This window comes from Cydia pomonella, chromosome 6 (genome assembly GCF_033807575.1).
Source record: "Cydia pomonella isolate Wapato2018A chromosome 6, ilCydPomo1, whole genome shotgun sequence".
NCBI lineage: Eukaryota > Metazoa > Arthropoda > Insecta > Lepidoptera > Tortricidae > Cydia > Cydia pomonella.
Genome location: NC_084708.1, coordinates 14,608,362 through 14,628,415, shown reverse-complemented (window position 1 = coordinate 14,628,415; position 20,054 = coordinate 14,608,362). Strand labels below are relative to the sequence as shown.

The 20,054-nt window shown below is 36.3% G+C and overlaps 1 protein-coding gene across 1 annotated transcript in view; it reads left to right on the top strand.

Moving 5' to 3' along the window:
* LOC133519063 (semaphorin-1A-like) overlaps positions 1-20,054 on the top strand; it is a 160,627-nt gene that overhangs the window by 47,516 nt on the left and 93,057 nt on the right. The window contains exon 2 of the mRNA XM_061852955.1: positions 16,305-16,345. The gene's annotated coding sequence lies outside the window, so the exon portion shown is untranslated. The remainder of the gene's footprint in view (positions 1-16,304; positions 16,346-20,054) is intronic.

The window sequence follows — 20,054 nt, the reverse complement described above, 5'->3', positions numbered from 1 at the left end:
ATCCTATAATAAATTATACATATACCTAACGTTCGTTTTACGAATAGAGATAAATCTACTAGGTAATATTAATGTTAATGCCACAGTTTACATGACAACTAGCCAAACTTTATTTGCGTTAGCACAATAGTTTATTATGTGTTTGACGCACGCCCCGAAGGATTTCTCTCTACGAGTATTGCCATGTTGTCCAGTTTTCCGCGCTTCTAGGAAGTCATCTATTATAGTAGGTACGTATTTTGAAGTCCGTATATTTAAATACTTAACGTTATATTCAGAATTTGAAGCTACGAGCCAACCGGTAATTAATATAAACTTTGCAGACGAGTATGTTAATGGATGCTAATAATTAATTAATCGCGTTAATTGCTTATTTATATAAAAGAGACTATCTTCGTAAAGTTGCCAAATGGGATCATTAATAGCTGGGAGCATTACTCGACATTTTGTAATTATTTTTTTTTACCTAATATAGGCATAATAACGGTAATTTTTTTTTAAAGTTCGCCTTTGGTATTGATAGTGCTTAAAAAACTAAACGCAGATTCATGCAAAAAGAGATAAATATCACAAAACCAACACAATATTATCAATAGAACAATTCTACCAATCCCTGTGACAAATTTCTAGCTTTGGAACACCGACAAGCACTAAGCAAAAGCTTTAATAATAAACGAACGTGGAATGGATTCGAAGAAAGCCGACAATCAAATGGCAACCCTGCCTTCTATATATTTCCACAGTCCCATACTGCCGCATTAGCCGCATGCGCCGGGTTTTCCTACTGCAATTAGCTGCTACGCCTAGGGGGTGCAACGCGACCGTTATTTACCTCAGCTTGCAATAATTCACTGTAACTAGATCACTGATCTTGTTTTGGATACCTGATATGAAATCAATCGTTTAATCTCCTATTGAATTAATGTATTTGCAGGAAACCAATCATAAACAGCGATTTACAGTTTTACGCTTGCGTTATACGAATACAGATTTTGTAGGTACCTACCTGTTTTTGCCGCTTCAACACAAATTGCTAAATGCATACATAATAAATAATGCAAACATAAAAAAATATAGATTCTTTATTAATTGACTTCTCTCAGACTCCGGAGTGTTAACGAAATGTGCAATTGGAAATGCGATCGAACCACCGAGGAAATCACAAGCATCAGCCATAATCATAATATTTAATCACAAGTACAGCTCACAGCCACGAATAGAACCATCAGTAAAACAAGAATAGCTGTTCAGTTGCACTGGAACTTCAAGGACATAGAAAATGCGCGCACGGGCTATTCTCATTCAGTTAAGCGACTTTTGACAAGTGGCGTGGAGGACAAGCCGTGGAATTTTCAGTGCTCACTCGTTAAACTCACGAGAGAAATTTCACGCCAAGGTTATTTCAGTGCAACGCCTAAATTATTCCAATAAGTTTTACTGCAACTGCAATATTGTAGGTACTTTATGGTCATTACACGTGTTCTCAGAACAGCACGCGACAGGTTTTTAATCGTATTTGTACATTAGCTGTTTCTACAAAACGTGTTAGCATTTATATTATTTAATGTTTCTAATAACTCGCCGCAGGTGCCGATTCGCCCAATCCTTATTTTTTGCCATCGCAAGCTGCGCACAGCGCCCACACTCGCGCCGTTGATTTAAAACACCGGTTCTTCTCTATTTACCTATTACTCCAAAGTCTAAACATAGGCTTGACGTGGTCACACTGGCATCTAGAACAGAATAAAGTAGAGTAGGTAATTGATTATGTAATCTTGCAAGCTCCTATCATTTCATCCTATTTAGTAGCCGTAACGTTATTTAAACAAAAGAAGTAGAGAATTCAATATTCGGCAATTAGTCGGTATTAGGCATATTCGGCAAGTTTTTTAATGTTCGTATTCGGCCGAATTATTTGGAGTAAGTGCCGAATATTCGGCAATTATTTTTTTATGTTGTCTTGTTGCGACACTGTAGAATACAAGCTCCTCCAGAACTTTCAAGATTCTGCCAGATTACGTCTATGTTGAATCAGTTTTGATTATTTGGCGAGGGTTGAAAATTTGTTCAAAAATAATTTGTGTTTTGTCCTTCGACTTCGCAGTGCAGTGATGCGGTTAATTTTTAGATACTAAAGGCCTCTTGCACCAATCACTAACACGGGATTAACCGGTTAAACCTGGGCTTACCATGTTTACCAGCACAATTTGACACTGGGTTAACTGTTTAACCGGTTAACCCCGGGTTAGTGGGATGGTGCAAGTGGCGCTAATGAAGGTAATTTAATCATTATGAAAGGTTTATTAGAATTTATAGATGAACCGAATAATTCGGCCGAATATTTGATTCGTTAAGATTTAAACCGACCATTCGGCCGATTATTCGGCAAACTCCATATTCCGCCCATCTCAAATGTAAATAACAAATTATATTTCTTACGCGCTGCACCCTAAATAAGTTATTAGATAGTAGGTTTTAGCAATGCTATAGATACCTAATAGAATTTAGCAGGTTAAACCTTATTTAGTCAAATCAAACAATAACAAGCATAATATGATAATAGTATTAAATTCAGAAAGTTTGTATTAAACTCAGCATATAAAGTAGGGACGAGACGGGCGGCCAGACGTACGCACGCGCTTTTTATAGACGGACGCCGCAAATAAAGTTTAATATGTTGCGCGCCGGCGTCTGCAGCGTCACGTTATTTTAGATCAGCATATTCAGAATGCATTGTCTCGACTGTAAGCTTGTCTCCCGTATTACTTGACCTCGAGATTCTTAACAAATAAGCGTAATAGGCGAACAGTTTACACTGGTTCCATGAACATTCGGTAGACTTCGTATACCTACTTGTAACAGTGAAGCGGAGTTTGAAACCGAACATTTCTTTCGGGTTGAGCTTCTATATATCATGGGATGAGCTCGATATTTTACGATAGCTATGGTAGTAATTTAGGATTTAACAATGGAAAGCGGAGCCGTATGCCGGACTGAAAAGGTGGAAACGCGTAAAATAAACTGGGATGAAGCCGATGAGGGCAACAGGAAGATTAACTTAAATCACATGAAAGGAACTTGTATCTCGCACTTGTTATGTTACATATTAAAATATGTGACATTCTCAAGGAAAAGGTAACCAAATGGCAGCGTGTTAATAATTACCAAAAATAAGTTAAATTTTGCTAGAAAACGCCCCATTTAAAAGTGAATTCTTGTAATCTTTCGTATACAAACAACTCTGCGACGCAAATATACAACTACAGTTCGTTTCTTTTTAGCATTAGAAAGAAGCGATTTTGACATTCTTGACTTGTCTTTTCTAATCCTAAAAAACGAATTCTAAAAATGAACTGAAATATACGCTGTAATAAAAAACATACATTTTTAAAAACCCTTAATCAGTTGGAAAGGCTTTCAATTATTCCGAAACTCGGTTAAATTAATATTCTGACTCACTAAGCTATTGCTATCTAAATCCCCAAATCATTTCAAACTATCTCTGTTCAACAAAGCATTTGAATAACTAAGTAACTTTGTTTAATGAAACATTAAATGGTTTCAGTAAATTATTCAACGGCTTCGATTATTCGTTATGAATAATATTTGTACAATGAAAATGTAATTATAGCTTTACAGGTTTGTAGTCTAAAAGATAAACGTAAATATACTTACATCATCACCTGCAAGGACCAAACAAGAGTATTTGCTATACGCCTACCTACGTGTTTAGATTTAATCAAATAATATGTAGAGATTAGAGAAACGGGACCTGTAGTTTTGACTGAATATACTAATATTTTATTAGTGCTTACACACCCCGACTTTAGCTATCGAATACCGATAAATAATCAGTTTTCTGGTTTATTGTATTATAATATATATATATTTTTTTTTTTTCGGGAAGTAAATATAATGTTTATTCTAATAAATTTCTTAAACAATCTATATTGACTAACTAAACTAAAATATAATATTACAAAATTAAAACTAAAATTAAACCTAGAAATAAAATAAAATAATTCGAACACTTTATGAATCCATTGTTTATTCAGGTAGTATTTAGAACTGCCATTAGACTTCTATATTTGTATTAACAGTGTATGTATGTATAAACTCTTTATTCGTATAGAACACACAAATACAGGACAGGCAATACAAAGGCGAACTTATTTATCCCTTTAAACGATTGTACCTTTGACTAGATTAAATTTGACGAAGAACGGTAAGCAAGTATAGCGACTCAGTAAATATTAGGTACCAGACTGACTAACTAAAGGAAATCAATAAAATAAATACTAAAGAGTTGAGAGTTTTATTAAAGACCTGATGATATTACGTACGTGATAATAAGTAATACCTAACGAATGATAATTACGTAACTGAATATCATCCGACCGGGTTCCGTTGCAGTTTTGACAATAGTTGTAAGTATGCATGATGCGTTTGATGAACATCCGCTTTAAAAATTACGAGATTTCCTACTGGTCAGTGGACTGATGTTTAAATATATAGAGTGGCGCGACCTGGACCTGATGTTCCCAAGCCATTAGTAGTTCCTTACTTAATGGATATCTATCTACTCACACTCGAGACACGTAAAAACTCACATCTTAGCGACAAGCCGAAACTCGTGAACTTACGACTTACGACACCTTTTAAGTGTCATTATTTTCCCGTCTTGTGTAAAGAGAGCTTTTATTTATGTAAAAATTATGTCTGCTTTGTCGTTTTGTATTCTGAGCTAAAAGAAACCTATTTCGGTAAACATGTAGTTAGTACCTAATCTTCGGTGTAAAGAGAACTGAACGGGATATTTTTATCTTTCCATAAAAGTTTTCGACAATATTTGTTAATGTTTTATGACGTGGTAGCGTTTTAAGAACCTTCCATTTAATACCCTTTCTCATTTAGATTGAAATGTATTCCAAATGATTTTGGGAACGTAATTCAACTTTAGGATCAAACGTAATCACTTTTATTATATTCAATTTTTTTTAATATATAAGTTTACTGACAGAACATCAATATTATTACTAGCCTTAACATGTTTGGCCTACGTCGTCGTCATAAAATAGTCAAGCTGGTATGATTCGAGTACCGTACGCCAGTCGCCAAGCCATAGATCGACCTATATCTACCTAGATTTAGTTACCTGGAACCAGTAATTTCACACTGAATTTACATTGGTAAATATGTAGTTAACTAAGCAAAGGAAACTCAATCGCATTTAACAATGGCAAGGTAAAGCTTGTCCGAGTTCTCTTTGACCGACTTGCGAGAGTTGCGAGTCGTGCAATGAATCCCGAACCGGTACGACTCAAACGCATTTATTAACCCGCAATTGCGGTAGTTCCTATTAATGATAATATTTGGATATATTTGCATAAATAATACCTCCTCGTAATTCCCCAGTATTAGCCCGAAGGCGGCAAATTATTACTTGATATAGTAACAATTTTTGTTTAATAATAATATGCTTACCTACATAATACATTTTTGTATTTAAATGTCAACAAATACGTTTAAGTCGTAAAGTGACACAATTGCTTCAGAAAACGAACAGAGCTAAGAGCATTCGGTACCCCTAGTGTAAATTTGATCGACATCATAACGTGACGAACGCGTTTGCGTTAAGTCTCATTTTGTATAGGATTTTGAGTTTCCAAAACGTCCCGCTTGGCGCGCTCTTTCTAAATCCAATACAAAATGAGACTAAACGCAAACGCGTACGTCACGTTTCGAAATCGAATTTATTTACACTAGGGGTACGGATTACGCATGTCTATAACCGTAGGTACAGTCACCTGCAATTACATGTTACTCTACGAAGAACGCAAAATATGTGACACGCTCTTATGGCTCTAGAAATAAGATCGTATGGCATATTTTTCCGGCCTTCGTTGTACAACATATTATTACAGGTGACTGTACTTAGGTATTCCCTCGGTGCATGACTGTGGCACCGCTCTAGTGGGTGTGGGACATATTGCTTATTTGACAGTTGGCAGCTGCCAAATAGTATAAAGATGTTGTCCCGCGAAAGTCCACATCGTGCGTTGGCATCGCTTATATTTCCCACACTACCAACTTCACACATAGCAAATACGTTAGATCGAAAACGATCAACAAATAATAAATTGGCACTAGCAGAAAAAAAAATAACTGATGTGACACGTATATGTTTGTTGATTTTTTATTGGATACATGTATGTGACGAGTGACATCCTATCTATTCTATATACCTATTTACTTAAATAAGTACAAAAGACAGATATTTTTGTATAGTTTTAAATAGATCCCTGTGAGGCTGTTTTACATACAGACGGATAAGGTCACGGTAACTAAATTAATATGTATAAGAGTTAAATTTTTCAATGTTTGCTTCTTATCTTAAAACGAAGAAGGAATATACGAATTACTATAATTATATAAAAAACTTATACTTATCTTGATATTAGAGATGCCCGAATATGGAGTTTGCCGAATACGAATAATCGGCCGAATGTTTGGTTCAAATCTTACCGAACCGAATGTTCGGCCGAACTATTCGGTTTATCTATAAATTCTAATAAACCTTTCAAAATGCTTGAATTACCTTCGTTGGTAGCCAAAGATTAACCGCATCACTGCGATTTGCCGCATAGGCGATTTTAACAGTTCAAAAAACAAGGGAATTTCGAATACATTTTCGACCATCGACAAATAATCAAAACTGATTCAACATGTTTCATCTCATCAAGCGTTTTAATGACAACGGGAAGACGTAATCTGATGAAGAGTATCTTGAACGTTCTGGAGTAGCTTGTATTCTACAGTGTCGGAACAATACATAAAAAAAATAATTGCCGAATATTCAACACTTTAACCAAATCATTCGGCCGAATATGAACATTGAAAAATTTGCTGAATATGCCTAATACCGAGTAATTACTGAATATTTGGCCGATCTCTAATTTACATAGTTAACATTCTTTACTTTTGAGTTTAGCTAAGTACTACAGTTTAAAGTTACAATGGACTAGGGAGGTTGACAAAAAAAATATTTCTAATCTAGTTAAAATCAAGTTGTTCTAGTTAAATGGGTAAAAATGAGAATAAAGCGAAAACTAAATTGTGTCACCTCGAAATTTAAAGTTTTTCTTGTTTTTCCAAACATTGGGATGCCTGCTACAAAGACGTGACATCACGTTTAAAGAATCATTTAGAGGCATTTCAAGCGCCGAATACGAATGTACGTACCGCTGTTCTACAGTGTTTGACTTTCATTCATGATTTTTGCATGCTTACATGCAGTTGGTAGAAAATTGATTCTCAACAAAAAAACAGGAGTAGGTATCAACCCAAAAAAAATACAATCTCTAGACTCTAAAAGCTTGATCTACACTTTACCTAAGTAGGTTACTCGGACGTTACTTTATTGGAGCAATGGAGCTTAAACGCAATGGAGTTTGACGATCGGTTTGGCCTAGTGGGTGACCCTGCCTACGAAGCTGATGGTCCCGGGTTCAAATCCTAGTAAGGGCATTTATTCGTGTGATGAGCATGGATATTTGTTCCTGAGTCATGGGTGTTTTCTATGTATTTAAGTATTTATACATATTTATATATTATATATAGGTATCGTTGTCTAAGTACCCTCAACACAAGCCTTATTGAGCTTACTGTGGGACTTAGTCAATTTGTGTAATAATGTCCTATAATATTTATTATTATATTATAGACTTGATTTTGCCGTGGATTTGTGAACGGAAATTTATTTGACAAGAAAGATTTTGCGGTGAATTTTATATATTAATATTTAGAAGACGGACTCAATATTGAAAGCGGAATAATTATACGCTGAAAAACAAGCCAAGACCTGCACAAGCGCCACGGGGGTGAGTGTAGGGCCTTTATTTTATCTATTTTATTTTTAGTTTTCATCTTTTTTCACCAAGAAACGGGTGTTGAATGTCCGAGGCACCAACAAAAGTATTAGCGGCACCTGAACCAGCGCATTTATGAAGGTCTAAATCCTCGCCAATCGCCGGCTGGAAGGCTTTCGAACCATTTATTATTATTATTATTATTTATTTATTAAACTGACTACATTAATGCTTGTATATTTAACTACTAAATTCTTAATAACAAATAAATAACAAGGCACTTTTCACAGCGACATTTAAATCCAGGTGCTTGACGTAACAAGTTATTTGTGGGAACACACTCTTTAAGCAAATTCGCCGCTTTGCAAGAGTTTTTCGGTAAAGCCGAAACATTTTTCGGTCTTCTGTTTATACAATTTCTTTAGCGTACGTTTTGAATGTGCAACTAAAAGCGATTCAGTATTTCACAAAGTATTTCTTAAATCAATCTAAGGAATACCTACTTAAATAATAATTTTACGAACAGTTTTAGGTACTCAATTCGACAGTCGTAACCGTGTCTATGTAGGTAGTATACTCAATAGGAAACACCCAAGACATAAATAAATAACAAAGAATCAAGCTGATAATATGATTTTTGAATTAACCTCTTACTACCACTTTCGTCTTCGTCTTTCTTCGATACTTACAGTTAGTCTTTTCATATCAAAAACAAATTATTTTTAAAACACACTACTCCGAATCCGAACCACATATCTGCTTCCCTACACCAGTTCAGCGCAGGTACAATCGTGATAAAAGGAAAAAACGAAAACGCACCAGACTATGACGCCCATGGCCGGCTACTTCTTGTTTTACCAATAAGGGTGAGATATCTTGACAATGATTCCGCAGATACCTATATCGTCGCACTTTGCGTAGTTGCAACTACTGCAATAACGAACAAAAAAAAACGGAGGGTACTGTTTTTCGGCAAAAAAATTGCAATTTGCATACTTATGTTCGTTTTTATGTTTAATTATAAGTATAATAATAAGACTTTGTAAGTCTTATTATAGTCGTAATAAACATAAGCAGTACCTTGAAATTTGAATCAAACCAATAGTTTGGACTATTGATGGTTCGATTCAAATTTCAAGGTGTGATAGGAGTTCAGTCTTAGCTATGAGAACCATATCTTTTTATAAAACTACTTGAGCTTTTTTGAAGCAAAATCTTTAAGACAGCGATTTGATAATCGAAAAGTTGATGAAGATTGAGAGTGAAAATTTAATGTATTAAATCTATTTATTTTTTAAATAAATATTAAATATGTATATTTTTTTATAACTAATATACAGGATGTATTGTTAATCAGTTAATCACCCACCATACTCGCAGAGTGACTTTATGTCATACTGAACGACAAATGGCTGTAGATTAAAATTTCACCTGTATACAGTACAGCATACTCGTATGGTATTCTAGTTTTCAAAGTTATACGCATAGATTATGCATAGTACCTGATATTGACTTTAGTTTAGAATCAAGTTTAAAGCACGACGATTTTCTGTGATGCCGATATAAAAAATGATAAAGTGAGTTTTCCGCTCCGAAGCAGTCGTGACTGGCAACCGCGGCGCCGCTCGTCTAACCACTAGGAACCAATGCAGCGCTACAATTCCCGTCACTTAGCTACTGAGCGTAGGCCAGGAGGCTTAGCCAAGATGACAATCGTTTGCAGGAAACGAATCGCTATCTTTTCCTTACATTAGTTAGATATCGTTTCGTTTCATTTTCTGCAAACCATTGTCATCTTGACTAAGCCCCCGGTACCTCTACGATAGTAGATTTGTAGAAAGAAACTATTTTCTTAAATAAAATAATAATATTTTCAAACTTTACGAAAATACAGTGAAGAAAATTCATAGATCTCTCATTTTATTTTATACATTTCTTAATGGTCGTGTTGTTGGGTTGGGTTTTTTATCAATAAAATATTATGTTACCTAATGATGTTTCATCGACTACAACTTATCTGCTCAGCCCGAAGGTTGACTGGTATGAGAGAGAATGTTCTATAAGTATTAAGTCAGCCTTTTGTACGATGTATTTTTGTGTGTAGATTCATTGTGACGTCACTGGTGACGTTTCTCATAGAAATTTCATGCTCTTCATAGCAACAAACCGTTTCGATGTTTTATAAATATAAACTCATCTGGCTGTATGTATAAGAAACTAGGATGTTAGAGGTCACGCGTATGATATTTCTTCTGAGGCATCTGGGAATTACAGCCCAGCATTACCCTGATAGAAACGAACCGCCCCGCCCTTCCGCCTCTTCCCACTGCCAGTTTGCCACCAAAAAGCACACCCGAGAAATAGTTACAAAAAAAGTCCGTGGACGTTAAACGACTACCAATTTGCGAATTCTGAACAATGGTAAATATAACATGAAGAGAACTTTAACTTGGACATAAATCCAACACCAATTAGTAATTTAAATCGTATTCCCAACTACTTTTGTATACGCGTACTACTAAATAACGATTTAAAGTTACTGCATCACTTAGTATGCGAAGCCGGCACAGGACACCAATAGCGACAGGCGAGTTAGTTTCTTCCTTTGTTTTCGCGTGTGTCTCGAAATTCTCTTTACAAAGGAGTAAAGAATAGTTCGTTATCCGTGTCGGGAGCTACATGAGCTAGATGTGTGCGCAACGAGTACGTTGGTGCAGTTTTATAGGGTGGGGCAAGAAAGTGCGTGCCGGCGCCGTCTGGGCGCGCTGGATGAGTCACCGGGCTCTCCGGCTGCACTCCCCTTGCACTAAACCCACCCTGTAATTGACGTCGTTAGATGACCTGCCAGCTAGCACAATTCAATGTGAAATACCATTTCCGTGACCGACTATGACCCTATTTAAAGTAATAAAATGTAAAACTGGGTATGTGTAGTTCAAAACATTAATGATGTTATGATTGCTTCGTGATTCAAATATTTTGTTAGTGTTTCGGTGGTTAAAAGCAGCACACAAATAAATAAAAGTTATGACAAAACATGAGTGAGCATAAAACACTCGCTACTGAGTCACTTTGGCTTTGGGTACGTATGTAATTTTTATGTGAGGGTAGGTATGATATAGCGGAGTGTGCAGTATCTGTCATGAGCACTCGCGTGACCCGCGCCGCCCGCACGCCTCCGCACGCAAGCAAATTTAAATATTCCATTTACTTCAGTGTTCAGACTACTCACTCTTCTACTTCATACTAATATGCTTTTTAACAATAGAGCTTTATTGTATAAAATTATTTTCTAGAACGGTATGCGCTTAAGCCACGTTTATAATTTTCTTTTAAACAGTATACGTTATATAATCCCTGTTATTTTTAGGCTTCCGTAGTCAACTTATAGTTTCGCCATGTCCGTCCGTCTGTCTGTCCGAGGCTTTTCCCGTAATCGTTATGCTAGAAAGCTCCAATTTAGCATGGATACCTAAATCAAGCATTTCGACCGAACGGTTTTTAGTGTACCTCCCATACAAAATGTTTTTTTTTTTTGCCTTAACCCAATGGTAATTTTGATAAAGTGAATAGTTTCGCCACGCTGCGAAGGTATTGCCTTATTTTTATACTTATTAATAGCCCCCATTGAAATTATAGAACCCTACACTGAGCATAGCCCGACATGCTCTTGGCCGATTTTATAAGACATGATAATACACATGTATGGGTGCAGTACATTCGGTCCCCGTGTCCATTACTTTTACTCTACTAAATATTTCAGTTTTACAGGAATTGTTTTTGCTGTGTACTGTTTGAAAGAATCTTTAATACTTATTAGCAATTCTAAACAAACTCGTGCGAGGATATTTTGTTGTTAATTTTTTTCGGCCACAGAGAAATTTGTGACCATGGCCGGCAAAACGTTCCAATTTGTCGCTTGCCATAAGGATGAGATTTGCTTGTATCTTTATACGAATAACCTGTCAAGGCATCCCTATGGCAAGCGACAAAGTGGGACGTTTTGCCGGAGGCGGTCACATTTAATATTATAGTCAGTAAAAGAAGAAAAACAAAAATAAAATATAAGAATTTAATAATAAAAATAAACAATGCATATCTTCTTAAGTTGCATCATTCTTTTTTAGCATAAACATCAACCACTGGCATTTAGTATCGCGAAACCGATTCTAAAAGTTTTGCAAAACGAATATCCTTGCCACGTTATTTCCTTAGAGATGCAAAGCAATTTTCTACAAGAGATAACCTCTCTAAACGGGTTTTTACACGTCCTATATATTCGGAGGCATGGCAGATATGATAACGTTTGCTCTTACTGGGAATCTGAAGGGCTTTTCTTCGCCACTGCTAACAATGTTGGCCTCGATATCGGTTAACACATATTTTTAGACTTTATTCAAACACTTTAATGGCCGTGTTAACGTTAAAATTAGATTGAATTCAGAAGAAACAGACATCAACAGTTCGATCGCAGTATAAAAATAAAGATTGTGAATTAACATCGGGCATCTGGCTTAATAAACCCCGGTGGAGCCGTTATAGATCCGAGAGACGATAAGTAGAGGCATAAAAGCCATTTATTCGACAGTCAGGATTTATGCAAACAGTCCTTTGTATCACCTTCATGAGAATTGAAAGGAATAAAAGACTCCAGTGATAGACAGTACTTCGTTTAGTATCTTTTGCGATGTCGTCGTGATTTACATGTATCGTAAACTATTCAGTTTATTTACGACAGTTGATTATTTTAACCATAAGCCTGATTCTCGGATGTATTAAAATTATTGGGAAAGGCATTTATGCGGGAACTCATTTGCTCTATAAGCCAGCCATATTTGTAGGGCTAGTAAAACACTAAAATTCATATTGAATTTGTATTGACTTAAGTTTGTGAATATTGCCCCGAGGCCTTTATTCCATTGAGTAACGGTTGCTGCTTTTCTATAAATGTCGCAAAAATAATTGAATTCACGTAATAGTGAATTGTCAATATTTCGTGTTGTAATATTGCTTGGGAGTCTAACTCGTTAACTCTCCTTACTCGACTCCGACTTAACTCTGCCTTTCCGATACAATCGAATCGATAACAACTAAGGATATGGATACTAAATGCCTTATTTGACTAGTTCTGTGAATCAATTGCTAGGTACTGTTTCAGCGTGATATTTACATTAGCCGTATGAATTACACTATATTTTCAAAGATAAGTATATAATTCAAAATTTAGTAATATTTTGGATTAACGTTTTTATTTAGATTTTTTTATACTACGTCGGTGGCAAGCAAGTATACGGCCTGCCTGATGATAAGTAGTCTCCGTAGCCTATGTACGCCATAGGAGTAACATGCGCGTTGCCGACCCTAAAGTCCGCACCCTCGTAAATGTAAAGCTAACTCTTAAATTATTAAACCACTTTTAAATGAACGACGAGTGCTAATATTTACAATATACATATCGCCGTAAATTGGACGTAACTATCAACACTACATACGAGTAGGCCTGTGAAGATAAAATGTTTAGTTTACCGTTGTTACACCGTTGGCATTTTCTACGTTTTATATTGATGACAGGCCTTTATCAAAATGCTAGAACAAATTACGTCAACGGCAAATGACTCGCAACGTTCCGCAACGAGGAAACATGACGAAATTTATTGCGAAGAATCCCGACAGTAATCTCGTACGAGATAACATTAAGATATCACTTAACCGGGATCATGACATGAAACCCTATAACCGCAGAGTCGAGAAAGGGAGATTAGCTGAATTAGAGCTGCGTGCGTATTACCCACATCGCAGCCGGGCGTTCGATGGTATTTCCCTGGAGGCAGGTAAATCACGCTTTTCATGGTAACGTCAGGCACAAACAGCTTGCGTCGGGTGTACGCCGAATATTACCGCATTGTGAGCTTACCTATCCAAGTTACGTCACGGCTACCTCTAAGAAATATTGAAGATTGCTCTCAGAGCTTTTGGCGCTAAGATTAGCAACGCCTGCTTAGACGAATTCCTCGGGAAAACTTATGAAATATCTTTCCAGTCTTTAGATTTCTTTCTAAAAAGGAAATTGTTTAGGAGGTCAAAATTGTATAATTATTGTATTTGTGTGTATTTATATCGTACGTACTTGTGTGTATATATACACAAAATAAACACATGCATAATGTCTAAGAACAAACGCTTCTATTGAATTAGGTACACATTAATCAAAATAGCCGTAGGACGCAATCGAATATAATTGGTTTAGCATAACAAACACTTCCTAAACAATACGAGTAGAATTAATCCCTAATTTGTAAAGTATCTTATCGCACTTAATAATGGATAATCATGTGAGATAGGACAATTTACTGCAGTGAAAGTCTCGACTTTCTCTCGCACCTCGCCGCCCTGTACAAAAGGGCACAGACAACAGAAAAGCCTTGTTAAACTCACCATTTATCGAAACAAATTATCCGGGCCTGTGTAGGTAGGTGGCACCGAAGCGATAAAATATTACCAGTAGTCTGACGAAGGGTTGGTCCGACGTAGGGTCGCTCCCTGAAGACAGGCTCGAAAGTGTATCACGAATATGTGCGTCACATCAGTGACCACTAACAGAATTACGACCGGCGTGCTTTTACGCTGTTTTAACGATTATTAAGGATCCTGGGAGAGTCCATTAATTGCGGGTCTCCGTCCGAATACGCTAGTTTTGACAACGATTTTATTAAGTGTGGTTTACATGTACGTAACGATTTCTCAAAACAAAGGTTACATTACGGTTATGAAAACATTGCTATTGCAGCGTTACAACTGCAGCAAGATCGGCCGAATTTCACCTTCCCATACAAACGGAGTTTCGCTCTCATTTTAATACTACATGTTAGTTGGTATTGGTAAGTTAATGCTTCTGGGCATTTTCCGCAAATCGACAACCATTGTGCATATTTTTACTACATGTTAGATTGTAATAAAACTTTGCACATACAATGACATGAGGTATATCAATGCCTCTAATTAGTTTATATAGATCCAGCTTATAAAACAAATGAAATAGAGCAAAAACAAGTTTTTTTATGAAAATAAGCTGAGATAAGAAATAGCTGTATTTTTTTAACTATGGTATCCGCAGCTACATAAACTGATTACAGGCACAGTTATACGTTATCCTATTGCAAGTACAAAGTTTCAGAGAAATCTACGAGTAGCTAGTCCTTTCAAAATGAGAGCGAACGTTTGTATGGAGAACCGAGCTTGCTGCGGACTCTTAAGGAAATTGACATTATTTAATATCGCCCGCTACTACAAGGCTACAGCAACGCTCAATCTCCATACATCGCAATCGGAATATTAGCTTAACTCTCTAATTTTGGCTTTAAGCCCGATTGCACCCTCAGATATTGCTTTGCACCCTGTGGCCCGCCAATCGTTTGTCCAATACATTTTGGTATAACCTAATACCTAAGTACCTACCTTCCTATTACGAAATAGAGAATTCCAACAAATGAATCAACTTCATATTAAATCCATAAATTAAAATCTAACACTGTTGGTATGTAGTTAGAGTTGTCTAGGTTCTAAGTAAATTGCTAACACCATTACCTCCTGAATAAATGTTAAATTGTCAAGCAGTCGTAATAAATATATACCGTAGTGTAGCAAAAGCCGTTTATTAAAATTAAACTCGGCCTAGCGTGGAACTAGGAAGATTAATGATCCAGTGAATACGGAGTTATGTAAAGAGCAAATGGAGTGCTCGGCAGGCTCGTCCTGGCGGCGCTCCAAAATCACTTGTCTCTTTACCGTTATCGTGATTACTCGCGATTCAGGCGGATTAGGACGTGTCACGCAGCCTTTTGACAGCTCCGCTTACGGGATCACGTGTGCTGTAATTGCGCTGAAACCGCATACCTACGTTTACGGGTTGAAGGCTAAAGGCAGCCGCTTACAGGTTAGCATTGAATGGATCAATAGGAAGGTAGTGCGAAGCAGTTCACTGGACGCACTTGAATTATCCTTTTGACGTCTACGTTAAAAGCCTTTGCGAGGAAACCAAATCGATAATCTGGAGTTTTATTAATTCTAGATCCGTGGTTGTGTAGACATTAGTGCAGAAATTAATACACTTTACGTACCTACGTACCTAACAAATATTTTTTACTACTTACTTCGAATATATAAAATTCGGAAATAGAAAAACAAACATTGACGCTTACTTTTAGATTAAAAATTTGTTAGGTTATAGGTACTAACTAACTAACTGAACTAACTGCTTTGGCTCAGCGATCCAAAAAGAATCTTGGCCTCCAAAACAAGAGAACGCCACCTGTCCCGATCCCGCGCGGTTTCCTGCCATGAATTGGCATTCAGCCGACGCAGGTCCGCCTCTAAGACATCACACCAGCGATACCTGGGGCATAGGTACTATTCTAAGCAAATGTTTTTTTGTTACAGATGGTGAACATGATTGACAACTTCACAATCAGTAACTTCAGGTAAATTAAAAGCTTTTCTCTTCTATTGATGAACCAGGGACAATCAGTAAATAGTTATTTTTTTTACAAGGGGGCAAAGTTGTTGTTTAACCGCTTGTGCTAATATTGGAAGTGGAATCTTGAGCGTTGCGAGGGTTTCAAGGCACGAGGGTTTAACAATTTTGCCTCCGAGTGAAACACAAAATTGTTCACCACACCACGTGAGATAAATAATCACTATGAAATACGAAAAAAACCAAATCAAACCCAAATGGACGTAATAAAAAACTTGTCATTTAAAAGTCAATCCCGCCACCAGCTAACATAAGAAAACAATTCAAAATTTGCATCTGATTACTTTGCCCACATTTGGATAAAATGCAACTTTCTCATTAGTTTTTGAACATTCAAAAGGGCCTTTACCAGTTGGTGTAGTGAAAAATTAAATCCATCGTTTCACTCCAATTTCATATATGATAATCATTATACACTATCAATGTAAGTGTTCGGTCCGTAATTTTAATTTTCTATTGTGTTGTGTACTATATAGTGCAGACTTACATGTTACATACATCCACATCATACCTAATATTCTATAACTTTGTACTTTAATAAAGTTTTCTTGCGATCCAATACAAAAACTATAATAAATAGGGGGAAGCGGGACAGTTTGGTACACTTTTTTACATCTTACTCAACTTTTTGGCTTACACTTTTCATCCGTGCAATAAAATATTCAAACATCTGTCTGCTGCTTAACTCACTGTGAGAGTAGAAATCTTGCACATTGCAAACGCTTACAACTTAGTTTTTGTATCCGCTTATGTTTGGGTATAGCTAAGGTACAGTTAGCATTTATAGTAGCGTATAGAACAACGCACCAAAAATATCTACCGTCCTCTAGTAATTTTACAAATATAATTATATTTCTACTGGTGCCACATTTTAAGCTATAAATGATGTAATAATGTTTTTTTATTAGTTTTACCATAATTTATTACGAATTATCATGAAGTAGATAAACATTAAACTCTGTGAGCAGTAAACCTCGCGAAAATATTTATAAACAATCAAGGATGTTACAGGCAGACATATAATGTATATGAAAGCATTTTTTTGTCCAAGGTGAAACAGAGACGCTTCGCGTTCGCTCGGTCAAGAAATACCCAACTCTCAAGGGTAGTTATTAAGTTTACTTTGATGTTCATAGATAACTTTCGGAATGGCATAAACTCTAAAAATGTGCGATCTAAGTGTTTCGATTCGATTGACAAGTGTCCAAACTTCAAAGTTAACTTATGTCAATAGTACATCACTTTCCCTCACTTACATGAGTAAATGGCGCCTATCTTAACAATCTAAACTGGTTGCTTAATGGCAGAAACATTTACTGCGTAAATATTATTACATTTTAATGAACTTACTTGTAATGCGAGATGCGAGACTGATTGTTGCCGAATTTAGTTGTTTTTATTATGTATTGTACAATATGTAGGTTTCAGGAATAGGATTTGAAACCCCTTCTCGATACTATCTCGTGTCTTTTGACCGTGTCTTGTTGGCGTAAAATTCAGTTTTTTTTTTTGCAATAAATTCATACCTATATACAAAAAAGTATTTCTCAGTACGTAAACAAAGTTTATTTTACTGTTAACTGCCAGTTGGCTTGCACGTACTGTTCGCTGCAGTTTCATGCTCCACGTTACAATAAAATTCAAGCAAGAGCCGCGTACAAAGTATCTTTGTAGTTCCCAACTAGGCAGTCCTGTTTACACAATTCCGATAGCAAGCTAAACTCAGATCCCAGTGCTTAGTTGCAACGACAATTCTAGAACGGTTCTGAGTGTTGACATTGGTCTCGATTCCCAAACAGCCCGACCGTAATACAAGACAACCAGGAACGGGGACTCACTTATGCCTCAAATGCTCTTAACCATAATGAATGAGTACGTGTCCGTGTTGCGATTGTCGAGTGTTCTCACGGGGCGGAACAGCAAAGAAACACATTTTCACGTCGGCGGCAAAGAGCCGACGTGTAATTCACAATACACTTGCTGCGAGACAAGTTGGTTAGAGTTCGCGAGCGTCAAGTTATATTGTTCCCGACGGAGCGGGGCAAATAGGAAGCGAGCAATAAAAATAGTTCCCAGCATCCGCCGGCCTGGGACAAATTCCGGCCAAAATTACGTGAGCAAATTAGACATTCCGGGACATTGCGTTGGAATAATTGCGGACCCCCGCAGCCTCGTTGTCGAAGAATGCCTCACGCTGCACCGTCGGCTAATGCATTCTCGTTCGCTAGATATATCCGCGCCCTACATATCGAACTTCTCGTTACCTGCCTTCCAAGAACACACTACTGTTTAATTTTCCTTATAGGTACATACGAGTTTTACGCAGAATCAATTCTAGACAGATTGAAATTTATTGGCTTTATTGCATAACAAATATAATGATAATTGAATAACATGTGTTTGTGTTTTGCATTAATTGCGAATTTACATAACATATTTATGATGAACTACCAATAAGATTTTTAATGGCATATTGAATTCTAATTGATCATAAAGAAGTAGATGTGTCTTATTTAGTATTTGTTTAAATGTTACTTATTTTTAGTCACATTTATATTATGAATGAATGATGCTTTTATTCGAAACACACATACACAACAACATTAAAATAGACTTAAATCTAGGTAAATTAGAAGTTACAGTGCTGCGGGTGGCTCCAGAAAAGGATAACACTCAGCATGTTTCGGAGCACACAGTTATTACAATGACATTTTCCATGAATCCTTTGAGTTGTCTAGCTAGAAGATACTTTGAGATCTTTGAGTTATTGTTTTCCTCTTTGTCAATAGTTATTTGTACAACAAGAGAGCAAAGTTTGATATTTCTTCGAGTGCTTGTTTTGAGTCCCGTGCAAGCGAAAGATTCTATAATAGATTCACGAGCATAGCGAGTGAATCTAATTTAGAATCTTGAGCGTAGTAAGGGACTCAAAAGTGCACGAGATGTAAATAACTTTGATCTCGTGTAGTACACAAAAATTTTCACGTCAGTCAGCCATCAAAAAATACAACCTGAAAAAATGTAACCCGTCTTCATCACTATTTCACTCATGTTTTCTGAAGGTATTCTAACAATTTAATTACCGCAATAAAACAAAACGAAAGAAATTTCAATAAAATGATACGAAAATAATGAATTAACGAACATCAATTGACAGTTCAGTCGTCAACTTTTTTTTTGTTAAAAAAAAACTTTGTAAGATACGGTCCGAATTGCGGATACTACTATTTGTCAACTATAGTAGAGATCGTTAAAAGTCGTTAAGTAGAATTATTTACAGCGTAACAATTGCGTAAATTTGAATAAGTACATTGTTTTGACTGTATAATAAAATACGTAAAATATGGTATTAGTATTAAATTTTAAACTTTTATTTCATTAATTAATTATTACGAATGAAGACTCGTAGGCGTAGGGTGTTGTGGAACGATGCCGTCTGACTTATTTCGGGGGTCTATTATAAACCGTCAATATATCGTTGAATTACGTATGCACTTTTTTTGTCTCTTTCTTTTTGCTAATGACGTGAAAGGGACAAAGACAATAGAATCCAAATACTTCGAACTTGTATTAGGCCCCGCACGTTGAAATGACATTCGAATATGAAGGTCACTCTAATGTTATTTTGTCTCACTCAGTGAGCAAAATGCGATTTT